An 18,003-nucleotide genomic window follows, 5' to 3' on the forward strand; every position below is an offset into this window, starting at 1 on the left:
GAACACCTTTCAACTCAGTTGAGCGAATTTGTCAAATCAGCCAAAATTAATGGCATCCAAAATGATTGTCACAATGTTTTTGTAATAAACTAAGATATCCCGATATATCTCAAACGGACCTTTAACACGTACTGAAAAGAAAAATGATATTGACATCATACTGACACGTACAAACACAAAGATACGAGTGAATTTTTTTTTAAAGGCATAATGGTTATAAAGTAATGCTTGTGGTCATTGATTATAATGTCTCCACAGATGTGAAATTAATCCTTTTCGGCTATCAATAGAGTACAAATTAAATATGGCATGCTGGTATTTGGTGTTGAAGCTTGTTGCATATTCTGATTTCGTCATTAGAAATGGTTGCATCCGTGACCACTATAATACATATCAATAACTTCAAAAGCACTCTGCGTGATTATGATATTCGTAAGAACCGGAAAATGAACTATTACCATACATGACTACTGTGGTCATTTTGTTTGCTTTAGTGTTTGTCTATTTTAACGGCGCGTTGCCCGCCACTTTTTTTTTACCGTTTGTTCGTAATATGTAATAATGTTGCAAATTAACGTATTGGCTCCAATATAACGAAGAATCAAGAAATAAACTAGTAATGCATTATTTCGCCAATAAAGAATGAGTTTAAAGGGGATGGCTAGTAACTGATCAGTGGGAATCAGTAGGAATGCTGGGGGATGATCGTTCCAATCCTTGTGGGATTCATGCAAGAGTACGTTATATACATAGTGTTGTGTGAAAATTATTTGCTTCGGAATGGTCTCATATTCAAATAATTTGCAGTTTTGATGTTTCCAGGTTAGCTTGCCTGTACAGAGACGGGGCAATAAACTGCACATTACTTGAATTTCCGATTTGGGCGGCCATTTGAAATCGAAGTAGGGTAGAGCCATTAAAACAAAAACAATTGTTCTCAATTTTGAAACACTGGACAGAAATAGTTCACTCCACAAAGTTACCATCATAATGCTTTCTCCGACAAACACAAAAAACATGTCTTGCACGTCTCCAGCTCAATGTCATCAAGTACACAAAATTTGAGTTCAATAGCTTCCAAATTGTGGAAGTAGTTCACTGCACAATATTTTCAAGAGAATATGCCGTTGCCATGGCAATGCCTTGCCGCGTACAAACACAAAGGCCCGAATTCACAAAGGTGGTACAAATTATGAAACAATGGTTTAAACCATGGACAAAACCATGGAGCGCGAAGTGTCGCATGGAATATTTCGTTATGAAATTGGTCACTTCGTCACTGAAATGATTATTTTGTAACGAAATGACAACGTTTTGTAACTATACGAACATTTCGTTAACGAAACGGTCATTTTGTCAACGAAATAACCAATTTCGTAACGAAATATTCCGTGCGACACTTGGCGTTCCATGGTTTTTGTCCATGGTTTTAACCATGGTTTCATTTGTACCACCTTCGTGAATTCGGGCCAAAGTGTGTCTTGCGTAACCACACCAAAAGATCATTATACCACCCAAATTTAAAGTAAATCGCGTAAATACTGTGGAAGTAGTTAAATCCACAAGGTTTTTGGAAAAAATGGTCACCATAATAATGGCAACGCTTTTTCTGACAACACACACACACACACACACACACACACACACACACACACACACACACACAACATGTCTGCACATCTACACTTCAATGTCATCTTGTACCCCAAGTGCTTCAAAACTGTAGAAGGATTTCGCGACGCAAGATTTGCAACTGACGCCCGACCTACCGTCAGACCGCCCGACCACACGGCGATTCCTATTCCCCTTTATGCATTTTGTGTATACTGGGGTACATTATTCATCTTAAACTCCCTCAGCAGCTTACATATAAACTTGACAAGCCTTGCTTCCGGTTACAAATACGATAAAGAAACGGTAATACGTGTGGATGCAAGTTTTCGACCTTGACTTCCATCAAAACTGTAACATTTGCATTCTATGTTGACTATTTGCTGTAGCAGGAAGTGTCTGAGTGTCTGTGTGTTGTTACGGTCATTTCATGAGGCTAAAAACAAGTGTGTGTTTCTTGTTGAAAGAGTGCATGTTCGACTATAAACATAAAAGTGCTGGTTTGCATGCACTGCATAATAAAGACGTACAGTGTGATGGACTAAAGAGTCAGAAAAAAAAACATTAACATTAAACATTGTTGCTTATAGAAGGCATGTACATGTCTATGGTAGAAAATGTTTCCACATTGTGTTTCTATAAGAGACTACTTAGTTAATAGAATGGTAACTTACAATGACACCATTAATAATTATAAAATAACTGAGCAACTTTCACGGTTTTTTAGCATTACAGCAGCATTTGCTCTGATTGTTTGTTAAACTGCTGTAACTGGTCTTTTCAACATCCAAGTGGGGCAGAATGACTGAAACAAAATGGTAAGGAAGACCTTTTGATATTCAGGAAGAGATACAGTTTCATGCATGAGAAATAAGACACAGAAACTGAAATTTAAAACTTGATTAAATATACCATCATTATACACAGTCAAAGAGTGGTGAGTTGTCAAACAGAAACATGGGTCCTGCAACTAGTGATGCAGTTTTTTGTGTTAAGAGAGATAATCTTATTGAGGCTATGACAGAGACATATGTCACATTATAAAGAATGACGCAAAGGAATGTACGCAAGCATATCAAAGTGGGGGAAAACTGATGAACATTACCACTTTCACCCGTAATCTTTTCCCAGTAGGTGCAGAAAACTAGATGACCGTCACGGCATAAATCTTCTTTGTGGTATCCAACTACCTTCATGTGACATGCGATCATGCAGTTTCCAAGTTAGAAGATAGTTGTTCGGCCAGTAGGAACTCTCTCCCAAGTGCTAACAGTAAAACGTAATATTTTTTTTTTTTACAATTTACAAACAACACAGCCACTCCCTACTTCGCTGCGCATAGAAAAATCATCATCTGAAAAACAAGTTTGCAAAACTTCCACCACCGAGCTACTCAGTAGTCTGGTTTCCAGACCCTTTTGCCGACTGGACTCTGCGACGGAAGTCGCCGCCTTTGCCGAAGTCAAAGGCACAGGACAAAACCACCTTAAAACTATACTAGTTTTTTTGACGTTGAGGACGCCAATATCCTGAATGGCGAAATAGTAGTAACAAAGGGGCTGAAAGTCAGACTACCACTGATCAAACATTGCTCCGTGCCTGTGAAAAACTGTAACCCGACTTGGAGGGGAAAAACGCTCAACCCGCAGAACTTTCCTGCTCTCGCAAACCACTCATTCCTGAACACCTTTCAACTCAGTTGAGCGAATTTGTCAAATCAGCCAAAATTAATGGCATCCAAAAATGATTGTCACAATGTTTTTTGTAATAAAACTAAGATATCCCGATATATCTCAAACGGACCTTTAAACACGTACTGAAAAGAAAAATGATATTGACATCATACTGACACGTACAAAACACAAAGATACGAGTGAATTTTTTTTTTTAAAGGCATAATGGTTTATAAAGTAATGCTTGTGGTCATTGATTATAATGTCTCCACAGATGTGAAAATTAATCCTTTTCGGCTATCAATAGAGTACAAATTAAATATGGCATGCTGGTATTTGGTGTTGAAGCTTGTTTGCATATTCTGATTTTCGTCATTAGAAAATGGTTGCATCCGTGACCACTATAATACATATCAATAACTTCAAAAAGCACTCTGCGTGATTATGATATTCGTAAGAAACCGGAAAAATGAACTATTACCATACATGACTACTGTGGTCATTTTTGTTTTGCTTTAGTGTTTGTCTATTTTAACGGCGCGTTTGCCCGCCACTTTTTTTTTTTTACCGTTTGTTCGTAATATGTAATAATGTTTGCAAAATTAACGTATTGGCTCCAATATAAACGAAGAATCAAGAAATAAAACTAGTAATGCATTATTTCGCCAATAAAGAATGAGTTTTAAAGGGGATGGCTAGTAAACTGATCAGTGGGAATCAGTAGGAATGCTGGGGGATGATCGTTTCCAATCCTTGTGGGATTCATGCAAGAGTACGTTATATACATAGTGTTTGTGTGAAAAATTATTTGCTTCGGAATGGTCTCATATTCAAATAATTTTGCAGTTTTGATGTTTTCCAGGTTAGCTTGCCTGTACAGAGACGGGGCAATAAACTGCACATTACTTGAATTTCCGATTTGGGCGGCCATTTGAAATCGAAGTAGGGTAGAGCCATTAAAACAAAAACAATTGTTCTCAATTTTGAAACACTGGACAGAAATAGTTCACTCCACAAAGTTACCATCATAATGCTTTCTCCGACAAACACAAAAAACATGTCTTGCACGTCTCCAGCTCAATGTCATCAAGTACACAAAATTTGAGTTCAATAGCTTCCAAATTGTGGAAGTAGTTCACTGCACAATATTTTCAAGAGAATATGCCGTTGCCATGGCAATGCCTTGCCGCGTACAAACACAAAGGCCCGAATTCACAAAGGTGGTACAAATTATGAAACAATGGTTTAAACCATGGACAAAACCATGGAGCGCGAAGTGTCGCATGGAATATTTCGTTATGAAATTGGTCACTTCGTCACTGAAATGATTATTTTGTAACGAAATGACAACGTTTTGTAACTATACGAACATTTCGTTAACGAAACGGTCATTTTGTCAACGAAATAACCAATTTCGTAACGAAATATTCCGTGCGACACTTGGCGTTCCATGGTTTTTGTCCATGGTTTTAACCATGGTTTCATTTGTACCACCTTCGTGAATTCGGGCCAAAGTGTGTCTTGCGTAACCACACCAAAAGATCATTATACCACCCAAATTTAAAGTAAATCGCGTAAATACTGTGGAAGTAGTTAAATCCACAAGGTTTTTGGAAAAAATGGTCACCATAATAATGGCAACGCTTTTTCTGACAAACACACACACACACACACACACACACACACACACACACACACACAACATGTCTGCACATCTACACTTCAATGTCATCTTGTACCCCAAGTGCTTCAAAACTGTAGAAGGATTTCGCGACGCAAGATTTGCAACTGACGCCCGACCTACCGTCAGACCGCCCGACCACACGGCGATTCCTATTCCCCTTTATGCATTTTGTGTATACTGGGGTACATTATTCATCTTAAACTCCCTCAGCAGCTTACATATAAACTTGACAAGCCTTGCTTCCGGTTACAAATACGATAAAGAAACGGTAATACGTGTGGATGCAAGTTTTCGACCTTGACTTCCATCAAAACTGTAACATTTGCATTCTATGTTGACTATTTGCTGTAGCAGGAAGTGTCTGAGTGTCTGTGTGTTGTTACGGTCATTTCATGAGGCTAAAAACAAGTGTGTGTTTCTTGTTGAAAGAGTGCATGTTCGACTATAAACATAAAAGTGCTGGTTTGCATGCACTGCATAATAAAGACGTACAGTGTGATGGACTAAAGAGTCAGAAAAAAAAAACATTAACATTAAACATTGTTGCTTATAGAAGGCATGTACATGTCTATGGTAGAAAATGTTTCCACATTGTGTTTCTATAAGAGACTACTTAGTTAATAGAATGGTAACTTACAATGACACCATTAATAATTATAAAATAACTGAGCAACTTTCACGGTTTTTTAGCATTACAGCAGCATTTGCTCTGATTGTTTGTTAAACTGCTGTAACTGGTCTTTTCAACATCCAAGTGGGGCAGAATGACTGAAACAAAATGGTAAGGAAGACCTTTTGATATTCAGGAAGAGATACAGTTTCATGCATGAGAAATAAGACACAGAAACTGAAATTTAAAACTTGATTAAATATACCATCATTATACACAGTCAAAGAGTGGTGAGTTGTCAAACAGAAACATGGGTCCTGCAACTAGTGATGCAGTTTTTTGTGTTAAGAGAGATAATCTTATTGAGGCTATGACAGAGACATATGTCACATTATAAAGAATGACGCAAAGGAATGTACGCAAGCATATCAAAGTGGGGGAAAACTGATGAACATTACCACTTTCACCCGTAATCTTTTCCCAGTAGGTGCAGAAAACTAGATGACCGTCACGGCATAAATCTTCTTTGTGGTATCCAACTACCTTCATGTGACATGCGATCATGCAGTTTCCAAGTTAGAAGATAGTTGTTCGGCTAGTAGGAACTCTCTCCCAAGTGCTAACAGTAAAACGTAATATTTTTTTTTACAATTTACAAACAACACAGCCACTCCCTACTTCGCTGCGCATAGAAAATCATCATCTGAAAACAAGTTTGCAAACTTCCACCACCGAGCTACTCAGTAGTCTGGTTTCCAGACCCTTTGCCGACTGGACTCTGCGACGGAAGTCGCCGCCTTTGCCGAAGTCAAAGGCACAGGACAAAACCACCTTAAACTATACTAGTTTTTGACGTTGAGGACGCCAATATCCTGAATGGCGAAATAGTAGTAACAAAGGGGCTGAAAGTCAGACTACCACTGATCAAACATTGCTCCGTGCCTGTGAAAACTGTAACCCGACTTGGAGGGGAAACGCTCAACCCGCAGAACTTCCTGCTCTCGCAACCACTCATTCCTGAACACCTTTCACGTTAGTATCTATTCACCTCGTATAATTTATGGTAGCACAATAATTGGTTTCTTTACAAGCAAAAGATACGAAAACTAAGGGGAGTTCGGTTTAAAGTAGTATCGAAGGTCACATGTTACGTTTTGTCATGTATATTGTGTTGTTTGTATTATAGAGCATGGACATCTCAAAGAAAGAAATTGAAAAAAGAAATACATAAATTATATCTGCCTACTTCTTTCAAGTACCACTGACTACCAGCATGTTTTCAAACCTATCTCGATCTGGAATTATATTTAAAGGCATATCAATTAGATGACTCTAGAATTAGTTCTAAATGAGCTGATACAGTGCGCTCCCATTACAACGAACACATAACGAAATTTCATTATAACGAAGTAAAACTTCTGGTTCCAAAATTATCGCCATTAAAGTCTACGATACAAAAATCTCTTATACTGAACACGGTTATAGCGAAATTTTCGTTATAACGAAGTCTTTTCCGAGCACCGCTGACATAGAAAAGCAAAAGAAATGCGCCCCGTTATAACGAAATGCTAATTGTGTGTTTTCGCTTGGTGTGTCACGCACACTTTCCGAGGGGAACTTGCGCTATTTTAATAGGCCCTACAATAATCTGAAATTGATTAACCATTTGCTTAATTGTTCACATAGCTTTCCAGTGTTTGACGAGAATTCAACAAACAGAATATCTTATATGCTGGCTTCCTCAATTTCGTTATATATGAAGAGTTTGTTTGCAAAAACCGATAAGTCAATATTTGCCTAAGGTCAAGAAAAACAAAGAGACTAATAAGAAAATGTTTGCTTCTTTTGACCATAACTTAAAAAATATACCTTTATATGTAGTGACCAATATATCATTTAAAATGTATTGTTTTGCACTTTATGACAGAGGCCGTACTTTAAAATCTTCAAAAATGGACTTATCGGTTTTTGTAAACAAACTCTTCATATTGTATTTGTTCGATTATAACGAAATTTCGTTATAACGAAAGAAAACTGCCGGTCCCGAGCATTTCGTTATAACGGGAGTGCACTGTACTCTGTTTGGAACAACTGACTATGAGTAAAATCGACTCTTGTCATCCTGATCCCGCGTACACTCGAATAAAGATGACAACACGGCCACTTAGCATCGATTTTAGCAGCTTCACCCATGGGAAGTAACAAGGGATCAGTATGCATGTAGTTGCAGGAGAAGAAATCTCTAAAAGCACATCAGCGCAAGAAAATGGCATTGAAACACAAGTATGTGAATGAATAGTTAACAGAAAGTTGGGGATCATATACCGTACAGTTCAGCTGTAATTCAAATACTTTATTATTTTCAAATGAATTACTTGTTCTATCTTTGATACAGAGCAAACTTTGAGAGTGGTCGAGACCCCTGTACTGGAGAAGCGGCATTTGCTGCCTATCATCGGGGGAAGAAAATCGTCGACATTTGGGGTAGATTCGCGGATTATGAGAGCAAGCGGAAATGGCTGCAAGACACTATCTCCATTTTCTTCTCATCAACAAGAGGTGAATTCCATTCTTTTTTATAGTTGAAATGGTCACAAAAACATTATTGATTGTATGGTTTTCAATTGATAATATTCATGTAGAATCAAAATAGCCGCACTGTATATACAGACTCTACAGTTTCATGCATGATGATTGTGGTAAACATGTCTTTATAAAGCATGCTAACAGAATTTGGAAATCAAAAGGATCTTGATCGGAAATACTGAGCTGAAGTTCAGGAACACAACCATGACAACAGTGACGTCAAACGATACAAATGACCTTTTTTGTTTTGTTCTTTCTTTTGTAGCAGGAAAAGCTGCAGGAAATTTCAGGAGAGAAGAAAAAATTCTCCCCATGAACTGTGTGCAATCATGTCATGCCAAACTAGCGTTCTAATTCTAATTCAAATAGTGAGCAGTGTCGTTCTCACACATAGGCCAATTCTTGAAATTGAGGTGGGGGGGGGGGGGGTGGGGAGTGTAACCCTGCTGCCCCCTGCTGGGAGTGAAGAGGCATGCCTGGAGTTATATTCCAAAAATTGTAGAGGGGAGTGGGGGACAGAGAAGGAAAGTCTTATTGCACTTGTTCGGTGGGGTAAAGGGACAACACCTCTTTACTCATATCCCACCCCGGCCTCGTCTCCCTCATGGGGGTCCCGGGGGCCCGGGAGAACGGTGGGTTCCAGTTGGTTTTTTTGTTGCTTCTTTTTCAGGTTTTTATGAAGCCCCAGAGCCCACCATCCCCTCATCCCTCTTTTGCGCCTGAGACTCTTGCTCGTTGTCTTTTACTGCATAAAAGAAAATACCCCCTGTTTCTTATTTTGATGTTTTTTGTTTACATCTCCACGTGGGACCGGGTGCAGTATTTGAACAGTTTGATCGGTTTTGCATTCATTTAATCACTGGATATGACCCATCTCATCAATCAGTCAAAGACCACTGTTTTCTTAGATCCACATTTCCCTTGTTGTACATAATATTTATCATTCTTTCTCTCGACGTAGGAGTTACGTCAGTGTGCATTGCCATGCTTGTAGATCGAGGTTTGCTGGACTACAAACAAAACCAGTCGCCCTCTATTGGCCGGAATTCGCACAGAATGGCAGAGAGAAGATTACCGTATGATGAAGCATAATGTAATTAAACTTTGTGTGTGTGTGTGTGTGTGCGTGTGTGTGTGTGTGTGTGTGTGTGTGTGTGTGTGTGTGTGTGTGTGCGTGTGTGTGTGTGTGTTTGTGTGTGTGTGTGTGTGTGTGTGTGTGTGTGTGCCTGAAGGGCCTGATGCAAAATACGTGACAGAAATTTTCCTACCACTTAACAGTTAGTCGTTTAAGGAGTAATATTTTTATAAACAATAACAGTGGGGAAATTTTTATTACAATCGGATGAAAAATTAGAGAAGTTTATGAAGTTATTAAGATTTTATAAAATTTTCCTAAAACAATCTCTTCAACAGTCCATAATTATTAATATGCAAATTAGTGGGTTAATTTTTTTTCAAGATCACCTCAAAAACTTGTATATTATGGTTTTGTAAACAAAAATTTTTAAAAACATCCAGTTTTTTTTGTTCACACGTTATAAGGGACCCAGTTTTTAAATCATATTATATTTGATTGATCTTTGAAGTTATTCAGCAAGGAAAAACCGCTTTCTTTTTAACTTTTATACCAGGAGAAACAGGTTTCTTAGGTAAGGTTTATTTGTTTATTTGTTTTGTTTTGTTTGTTTTTTTGCAAGATCAATGGGACAAATCTTGTAAAGTGACACTATCGTTATCATCAATTATTGTGGCTTATTCTTCTGAGACTAATTTGTTGAATGGTCTTAAATTCAAAATCTAGTGTCTAGGAATCGATGTCACATACCCATGTAGAAAGTTACCTTATTATCATAGATATTTACTTCTAACCCGCTGAAAGATTTAACTCCCGTTATGTGTGTAAGATGATAGAGTAGCATGTTTTTTAGTGTATTTTGATTTTTATGCTATATTTTATTTTTATTAGGGGTGAGGGTCAGCGGTCTTTTTTCTTGTACTAAAAGTTCCTTCACGCCGGACAAAAAGATGTAATGTATCTTGACACTAAACTTAAGAAAACACTTCCAGTGCACTTAACTTAATTGTCTTGCCTAAGTATCCCGTTTTCCTGATACAAGTAAGCAAGCAAGCAAAAACAAACAAACTAAAATCCGAAACAACCAAAAAAATTAAAGGAGCGAGAAAAAAGAATTTTTTCGTATGTGGGGCACGTCTCCGCCGGGCAGACTAGTGTCCAAAATCCGTAGTTTTCAGGAAAACAATCAAGTTTTCCTATACTTCCTGTTTTTATATGCATGATATTACGATTCAAACTGATAAACAATAATGAACATTAATTTTTTTGTAAGTTTAATAGAACAGCAAAAATTATATTTTTTGAAAACGCTCAATCACAAATGTAATAGAATAGAATTGAATTGAATTGAATTTATTTATTTAACCACGGTAAAAAAGCCTGCTATCAGCTATAAGCTGTTTTTTCAGCAAGGCCGTGAAATTGATAACAAAAACATAGAAAATCATACAATGAGAAAGAATTCACATAAAAAAAACACAAAATAATCATTACAAAACGAACGCCAGAAAAAAAAAAAATGAAAACAGAAAAAAAAAAGTCACAGAGTATACATTGTGTAAGTACAGACACACACAAAAAAAAGGAAAAATCAAAAACATGTGACAAGTTATTGGGAGATAGTAAATTACATAAGCATTGTGTACTTTGATAAATTCGATATAATCAGGTAGAATGATTAGCAAAGGAGATGTGCGAAATTCGTCTGTTGAGAATGAGAAGGGGCGTTAAGTGGTCGTGAAACACTATGGGTTTTAGTGGCAACTTAACGCCCTTATCATTCTCAGCCGACGAATTGCTCTTGAAAAATAATGCAGTAATTGAAGTTAAAGATCTTGTTTTCTGTTGGTAAATGTATTGAATAATCTCGATGCCGAATATAAAGTGCTATCTTTAAGAATAGTTTGATTTTGGGCTTAGGGAGGTTAAGAATATTTTTCATGATTACGTAGATTTGTATTGGCTTACTCTTTTCTCGAGACGTTCACATAAACTTTCTGGTAGAAAAAATTATTTCAGCAGTTTGAAGATGAAAAATCAATGCTTGCTTTTTTCCAACGATCAATTAAACAGTCAACTTTAAGTGTACTATATAATGTTTTGGCGGCTAAAAAAGATTATCAACTTGGCGACACGATTCTCAGCACCCTGTTTTTGTATTTTCTGCAATCGCCTTAAGTGCACTGAATTACCATTCCTCCCACAGAGTACAACAGTAGTCACAGTGACTTTGGATTAAAGTGTGGTACAGCGTAAGAAGCTGTTTGCTTTGTCAATAAAAAACCCCTTGCCCTTCTGAGTAAAATAAAGATTGCGTATGGCCTTAACTCATACACTTTCAATTTTGCTGAGGACCAGGTTTAGAATTACAATCAATAATAACACCGAGGTATTTACATTGATAAAACTCTTTTCGAGTTTCTGTATTACCAATACAAAACATTAAAGGTTGGTAAAGGGTCCTTAATTTTTGCTTTAGATCCTAAGATCATGTAATTACATTTTTTGTACATTTTAATATCATATGGTTATGTGAAAAACCAGTTAGCCATCAGCGAAAAGATCATTGTTCAAAACGTGTTTGTAATTCTTGGGGGGGGGGGGGGGGTTGGATGCAAAAATACACACAGGTGTCATCCGCATACAAAGACAGGCGATACTTTTTCAAACAGCTTTTTGCGAGATCGTTTTAAGAAACAATGTAAATAAGAGGGGGACCCAATAATACTGCCTTGCGGTACACCACATTGCACAAAAGAACAGGATGATTCATTTTCCATTGACCCACAGTTATCTGTCTCCCTTTGACTAAGGTAATGTCTAAACCATCTGGTCACATTTCTCATCAAAAACCATAGTAAAACTAATTTTCTTTAATAGAATGTCATGCGAAATTAGATCAAACGCTTTTTTTCAAGATCCAATGAGATTAAACCAAACAGCATAAACCTTTTGTCTATGGCACACACAAGTCTTCAATGACATTGATTACAGCAGTCGAAGTGGAAACGTTTTTGGTCGAAAAACCGTGTTGTTTGTGAACATAAAAGACGATTTTTCCGTTAGATACGCAGTGACCTGCTGAAAACACTATTTTTTTTTCCAATACCTTAGAAAGCACAGGTAAAACAGAAAATTGGCCTGTAATTGGTTTACATTGGTTGGGTCACCATCTTTATAAAGTGGCGTGATACGTGCTAATTTTCCATGCGCTTGGTACTACACCTTTCACCAGAGATAAATTGATCAAATGTGCTAAAGGCCGTAAACATATGACTTACTGATATCTTAAGTATGCTTGCAGGAATATGATCAAGACCAGTTGCCTTGTTCAAAGGTAGTGTATTGACATGCTTTTAGAATGTCTTGTTCTGAGATCTCCTGAAAAGTAAAACACAGACGATGCTTTTTTTCCATAAAATTGTTTCCATGTTTATTACCAAAACAGTTGTGTTTTCTTTACGTTTTGTTTTGCAATACTTGTGAAAATGGTCATTCAAAATGAGTTGCAATATTTTCTATATCCACTGACATCTTTTACCTGAGACAGCCAACTTATTAATAGAAGTATTCTTCTTTTTGTTCGGCAAAAACACAACGCAAAGATTTCCGCATAGCGGAGGGATTACCCCTGTTGTCTCCGATCATTTTAGACACGTATAATCGTTTGGCCGTTCTTATCATGGATGTAACTCTATTTCGTTGTCTTTATACATGTCCCAGTGAAGCTCAGATCCAGACTTTTTAGCTTGCTTTTTCATCTGGTCCCTTTCTCGAATCTTACTTAATACATCATTATTCATCCATGGTGTCTCTTTCTGTTTGACTCGCCTTTTCCCTGAATTTAGAGACCCATAATTCATATGCTTTTTCTACATCACTTTCCGCAAGCATGTCACTCCAAGACACCTGCTGTAAGTCTTCAATAACACATAACTTCTTAACACTTCGGCTGACTACATATCTATGGTTACCTGGCGGTGGTTTGGTATTACCCCAAGTAGCCATGACCATAAAGTGATCGCTTAAACTCAGGGGTATTACATCACAAAACGACATTTTCTCATGATTTGAGGAAAACAGAACATCAATTAGAGTTGAGGTTTTAGATGTAATCCGAGTTGGCAATCCAACGAATTGTTTCAGCTCATGTTCTTCCGCTATTTGCAATAAACGTTTGGTGTGATGTGCTGATGGCACTTTGCTAAGATCACAATTCATGTCACCCCAAAAAACATAATCAATGCTCTGGGTTTCAATGTTCTCTAAGAGATTTTCTATTTTATCAAACATATCGATATAAGAATCTGGGGGTCTATAGTAGTAAAGCACAAGAAATGGCTGTTGTTTTGGTAGACAAATTTCGATACACAATAACTCCAGTTTATCATCAGATATATCCTGTCTCTTTTTGTATATTACAGACTCGTGAATATATATCAAAATACCTCCACCATTTCTGTTTCTGTCCATTCTAATGCTTGCATATCCTTCAATAAAAATTTCATTATCAGTAATAGATTGGTCTAATCTTGTTTCAGAAAGACACAAAACATGAATTTTATTTGTTTTCACTACATGTGCTATTTCATCAAAATTTTTCAAAAGAGAGCATACATTCAAATGTGCAATATTAAAACCAGGATGCGAGTTTACGTGCTGAAATATAACTTCAGGTTTTTGATGACTGATATATGTATCTGGAGACAGTTTATCAAAACTTTCCTGACTGATACTTACATGTTCATCGTCATTATCATTCAACTTATCTATGTTTTGAGGCAGTTCATTCATTAAACATGCATTGCCCATCCAATCTACATCAGAATTGAAAAGTTCATGAGAAGCTCCTGAGCAGCGAAAGTGTGCCCATTTTAAACAAGAGACACAAAGTATACCTTTCTGGTTAGACCTGACTGACTTGTCACATGATAAACACGGAAATTTAACAGCCATCTATATAACAATATACGAAAATGATATGCACAAGTGTTCTGATACCTCACAACTTTTCAAGATCTGCCCGATGTCGAATGTTCACTATCTTGCTATCCCTTGTCAGTGCACGAATTCTGCCGTCATTGGTCCACACCTTGGTGATCGAGTCGCATCTCAGAGCCTCACGCACGAGTTCTTGCCTAGATGATGTCAGGTCTTCGCGAATGTATATCGGGGTTCTCTTCAGCTTCATTCTGGCGGCATAGACTTTTTGACGAACATTGTACCGCGCAAACTTGACAATCAGTGGCCGTGGTTGATCAGCTCTTCCTGTCTGAGGTCTTTTCGGTTGAATCCGGTGTGTTCTGTCCAGGTCGCCTTCCCCCACGTTGAAACTGAGGTCGAGTTTGGAGTTGAGAAGATCGAGCACAACGTCATCGCTGATTTCGTCCTTCTTCTCCGGCACGCCGTATATTCGAAGGCAGTTTCGCCTGGAGTACTGCTCTTGTTCCTCCTGGTGGTTTCCGCTGTCAGAGAGCTTTTTCTCCAGTTGTTTGACTTTTTTCTCAAGTTCATTCACTTCTTGTTGCTTTTTCTCGACGTCCAGGTTGACTGCCGCATACACACTTTGAGATACCCGGTCTATCAGAGCCGTTGCGAGGAGGTCAACCAACGTTGAAAGGATTGGCTCGGCACAAATCACTTCTTTTATCTGGTCTTTGAGTTTCACTGTGTGACTCTCGTCGAACTTGAATGACGCGCATTCCGGAGTCGCATCATCTATTGTGTTGCTTGCACCCTTGTCCGTTTCCATGGTAGATTGAGCACCCAATTTGGTACCCTCTTCATCCTCGTCTCGGCAGCCGGAGGGTTCCCCATCGTCGGACGCTAGAGGCTCGTACCTGCCGACATTTTTTGATGAGCTACCTCTGCCCGTTTTCTCTGTCCTGCTGTCCTATTTCCTGATCTCATCATGTCCACAAATTGATCACAGACAGTATCAATAGTCACCACAGCACATTCCTCATGTTTGAAGGGCAAGCACTTGGAGCAATTCCGTGAAAAATCCGAAATTTGATGAATCTTCCTCACAGTAAGAACGGATAACGTCGTGACAACGCCGTAAACAAATTCGGCATTCCGTCATTACTCTCAATTGAAAATAAGAGGCCAGCTAGGCCCTGCGTTTCATAGAAATGTCTTTAAAGTTACGCACAAATTTACGAACGGCAGGAATATGGCAAGCCAAGCGAGTTTCCTTATCATTGTGACTTTCAATAGCTAAAGTTGAAATTTGCGGATGATAATGATTATTCCTACATGTTAAAACATGTTTTTAGTTTGAGTGATTTTTGCCCCAATGAGATGAACTATAGGTGTAATCGTTATCACATACACGCAGGTGTACAGTTGTACTTTGTCAAAACGTAAGGGGGGAAATGTGTACACATATTTGTACTTCATATTCCATTCGTTCGTAAAGTCATGCGCAACTTTATGAACATATTCATGGAACGGAGCACTAGATTGTATAAGGTAGGTCGCATTGATCTTTCTACTGTATCACATTATAATGATTTAACCGATACTTAATTACGTGGATGAATTTAAAAAATGGCATGTATGAAATTAGTGATGACGTATGATTAAAGTCGTTTCACCCATCCTTCAGGCGGGGCTTGCCGTATCCGCACCACCTGGCTTGAGCCTGGACTTCGTATAAGACGTTGCCAAGGCGGGTGAACTCAAGGCAAGAACAGGGCCACAATGGGAGTATGATGGCTACACCCATGGTTACCATGGTTTCACATTTGGACCACTAGCCAATTAGTTTTTGCGGCGAGTTGACCCTCAACATCGAACTCTGGGACAGTTTTTCAAAAAGGAGATAGCAGAACCTTTCGGTAATCAATGGTAATGTCGATTTTGAAATAAGGTTCGTTATTCTGAAGGTTCGCTATTGCGAAAATGAAATAAAGTTCGTCAATCCTAACTCTAAAAAAAAGTGCCTACTAACAAACCCTCAGAATTTCTAGCCATTATTTCTGTTTCCTTTTCAGATTAACTAACGTTCGGAATAACGAACCTCGTTTAATTTTCTGAATAACGAACCTTCGGATTTACATTTTCTTTGTTTCATTTAGAGAATGACGAATCATCGGAATAATGCAACTGCAACCGAGGAAATTAATGAGGGCGAAGAACAGTATGCCGTGCATGATACAAAAAAGAAAAGAAAGCAAGACTAGTAAAAAAAAGGCAATGAAAAAGAAAGGGGGATTTATGGTGTTTGTAGCCAGCTGTATGTATCATAAGAACATGCTATCCTATAGCTCATTATATCTCTGAGATGAAAAAGGTCTTTCGTGATTTCCCGCTGCCATTTGTGCCAAATTCCCCATTGTGCAGTAGACGTACGTAAATGCGATCGCGTTTCATACCTATAGTTAAGTCCTCGGGATTCATTCACTAATCAAACTTTAATCTAGACCTATATATGTTTTTGTAATTCCTGGCATTCAAAAGTACAATGTCTATAATTATGCCTTCACAAGCACACGCGCACCCTCTCTCCCATACATGCACAATTCTTGATGATCCGTACCCGTAATTATTATTTTCTTGCAGGCATAGATTTCCACATCGGTCTTCCATTCGAAAGGAACCACCGTGTAGCCCGTCTTCTCGTCGACCGTCGCCCGATGTTTTTACAATTCCTGGACAGTATACAAATCTCGGCTGGAAGACAAACTATACTTCATATGATAAACTAGAACGCCATTGGAAATATGATGAGTAATGCAAACAAAATGGAAGATGTGAGTAGGGAGAATGTAGACTGAAAGCATAAATTTGCGGAAAACACAAACACACATTATGCATTGTTGGAAACCCTGCTGGCAAGAACACAGTGTCCCAGAGTGTCAGAAACACAGTGTTAAACACAGTGAAAACACAGTGCAAAATCTCTTTACACGGTTAGTTCGAGCATTTTAACAGTTTGAACACATTGTGAATAATCAATTCACAGTGTGAAACAACTCATTACTGTGTGAACACTGAGAAAAAAAACACTGTGTGAAATCATCTTCACTCTGTAAGATTCGAGCATTTTGACATTATTAGTCAACTATGTAAGCACACTGTGGGACAGTGTTTTTTGCAGTAGGGAAGGCCAATGATTTGCGATTTGTTTACAAGCGCTGTCTGCCATCGTTAGGTAAGACATCACTCTTTTTTCACTTTTCTCAATCCATTTTCTGTTCTCAAAAACTTGATGACAGATCGTATTTCAAGTTACGAAATGTATATTTCAGAAATCTGAATGGGGTATACATGCCACAATTACACCAGAGGCTAGGAGTGGTTTACTATCACAAACTTATATTAGGCAGCCCCATCTCTCCTGAGGAAACTTCGTATTTTTACAGCTTGTTCTTCCGTCAATCTCTCTTTTTGTGCAGAATATTCCTGCTGAAAAGAACACAGTGTCCCACAACGTGAAACACTATGTGAAACACAGTGTGAAATTTCTTCAAACTATTATATTCGAGCATTTTAACATTGCGAACATAGTGTGAAATCTCTTCAACCTGTTAAATTCGATTGTTTTAACATTGCGAACACAGTGTGAAATCTCTTCATCCTGCTAAATTCGATTGTTTTAACATTGCGAACACATTGTGGATCATCAAGTCACAGTGTGAAACAGAACATTACTACGTGAACACGGTGTGAAAAACGAGACCACAACGTGAAATTATCTTCACACTGTTAAATCTGAGCGTTTTATGAAAACATTTTGAACACACTGTGGGACACTGTT

At 38.0% G+C, this 18,003-nt stretch overlaps 1 pseudogene; it reads left to right on the forward strand.

The window, feature by feature from the left end:
- LOC139712611 (beta-lactamase domain-containing protein 2-like) overlaps positions 1 to 16,951 on the forward strand; it is a 36,428-nt pseudogene extending 19,477 nt beyond the window's left edge.
- Positions 16,952 to 18,003: the final 1,052 nt, after the last annotated feature.

This window comes from Diadema antillarum, unplaced genomic scaffold (assembly GCF_040938485.1).
Source record: "Diadema antillarum isolate AM-2024a unplaced genomic scaffold, OU_Dant_1.0 seq00001829_RagTag, whole genome shotgun sequence".
NCBI classification, from domain to species: Eukaryota; Metazoa; Echinodermata; class Echinoidea; order Diadematoida; family Diadematidae; genus Diadema; species Diadema antillarum.